Source organism: Pinus tabuliformis, chromosome J (assembly GCF_031772625.1).
Source record: "Pinus tabuliformis cultivar Carrire ecotype Pingquan chromosome J, CPIR1, whole genome shotgun sequence".
Taxonomy (NCBI): Eukaryota; Viridiplantae; Streptophyta; class Pinopsida; order Pinales; family Pinaceae; genus Pinus; species Pinus tabuliformis.
Window position 1 is genome coordinate 283767543 of NC_142295.1, and position 2809 is coordinate 283770351.

The following is a 2809-nucleotide window of genomic DNA, read 5'->3' on the forward strand; positions in this document are numbered from 1 at the left end:
TAATCACATCACGAGTATTTCTTTCAATTATATGTTAAATTTTTCCCTTCAGAAGATAAATCTTCATGTTCCTATGTTTTATGCATAAAACAAAATAACTTATATAACTAATACACACTCTTACATGTAGATTGTTTTCACACAAAGTTTCCTCATGTCATTTAATATTGTATTGCCTGTTTAAACATAATTATGAACAATAATTCGAAATAATATCCTTATCATCAAGAAAATTGTAATTACACAAATTGTGGTAAATATGTCGACATGATTACACATTAATAAAATAAAACATGTGCAACACCATCCTCATAAAAAAAACTATCAATAGATATTTTCCATTAATGGTGGCATATATATATCCATCAAACTATGATTGTTTGGAATGGTGCGCATAATAAAACATGCAACTATGAAACTGGTCATGAATAATCCCTTAAAGAGTCTTACCAGATTTAATGGGCAATTCTCATTAAAATCTAATCCCTTTGCTGGCACTACGCTTTACAACACAAATTTCACCAATGTCTCTACATAAGTAAAACAACTTCTTTTTAAAGGAGGGTTTCCTTGACAGGATAACCTCTTACAATCTCAGGCTATCGAAATGGCCCAACCTTTCTCACCCTCTCTGTGGCGTTCGATCCCGATTACATTCACACCTACGTCCGCACTTCTGTGTATGAGAGCCAACTTATTCCATATAATGACTCCAAAGCATGCAATAATGTTGGTTAATTCATGATAAATTATCCACTTCCATATTCAAGATAATCAATGAATATGAGCACAAGCTTGATAAATAATTTAATTGATTGGCCGATGATTTCCTCACTGGTTTTCATGAAATTTTATGATGGTCATGAATGTTTATGCTTTACTCTATGAGGTGAAATTTTTAGGCACACCCCTGCCATTCTTAGTGAGCTAATAACACCGAGGAGGAGTAGTGGGTATCAAATCCCAAAATCTTATTATATGAGCCACCCATAGACCTCAACGAACTATAATTTGATCTAGATGATCCTTGCATGTGGATGATGAGATTAACGAGATGTTTACAATGGTGACAGAGACACGTGTATGTAGGGATAAACACTATCCAATTTTATGCTTTTATGGACGAGATGATGAGGGTAACTATTGGCCAAATGCTTTTGTGTCCAATTCTCCTAGCTTTCGAGCACCTTCTGATTGGCGGATAAGTCCAATAGAAAGGACCGTTCTGTAACTTGAAGAGGAAAAAGTTGTCCACATAGATATTTTCTACACTATTTAATTTGGGAAGGTTTTTTTATGCTTTAAAACTTCCAATCACATACACCCTTTCTAAAACTTTCTTATCTACACATGACACTTCAAACATGACAGTCGCGCTTGTACTCAATTCCCAATTAAACATTAAGTCACAAGGGAAGAACTCAAAAGTGTGTATTCTTCACTTTCCCTGCCATGTCACAAGTCGAGTGAATAATAATGGTTATTTTAATATCAGTCTATGTAGGTAGAGTCACTTCACCTACCCCTATCATAACATCGTAGATTTCTGAACCAAATTTCCTGGCAGTCTTTACCGTTGCAATTTAAAAACTACCATAGAGTCCTCTTTCTCCAATACTACATCATCCACATCCACAATGGAATGTTGAAATGAATGCGTGGAAGGCTCCATTCGGTAGCTCGCAGAGAAATGAGAACTCATGGCTTAGTCTATACGTGAATTTATCTTGGTGCCTTCTGTTGGCCATCAATGCTCCAGAAAAACCTCCTTCTTGACATGGCACATTGCACCTTGATCATTTTGGTGATTCATTTACTACATTATATTTTCCTCGGAGGAGGTCATGGAACATGAGATTCAAGTGGGAATATTTCGATAACTTACAATAAAAAATTTATTGAATCCTTCATCTCTTCTTTGGTTTGTTCAAATAACTATCCTTATCTACATGAAATAAGATAGAACGTACTTTGATGTCATTGATAGATTGCAATAGTGATCTTTATTACGCGACCCACCCTTCACCTCCAACCAAGTATGCCTTTCTTTTTAGTGGAATAAGTAGGCGTATCTACTACTTATTATGAATTAGAGTGAACACAACATTTATCTCTCTATAACAATGGACTATCGTTTTATCGAGAATAATAGGTAACAAATATAGTTATTGATTATCAGTTATATATATATATATATATATATATATATATATATATATATATATATATATATATATATATATATATATATATATATATATATATATATATATACATTTGTCAATATATACACCTCATGCATGATTTCCTGCTCCAAAATCCATAGAGGGACGGGTAACAGCGTTGTTTCCCACCAGATGGACTTATTAATTTATGACAGACCTTGAACTGTGATTGATAGTAGAGGACAGTGTGTTTCTCCGTCACTTTGTGTACATCGTAATTTTCATTGTTCAAATCAACACCAGAAAATAATATTTATTAAATGTTGATTTGGTTATTTTAATTATTATGTGTAAAACTAAAATATACACATTCATAATCCACTTAATAATTACCAATCATAATGGTAAGGGAGTTGCCTAAAGAGGATAATCCCATGCCTTCCACTCTGAGGTTCTATATCAGTTGAAGCTCAACTACCTGCGGATAGGATTTTACATCTCAGAGCCATAATCATTGTACTTGACATGGATGGAATTTTTCTATTGGAAATTATTGACCAATCTAATGGCCATTTCAACACTCGATTAAAGAACAGTGCTAGGTCGAATGTCTAGGAGACCACCGCCTCCTCCGTAAAAATATT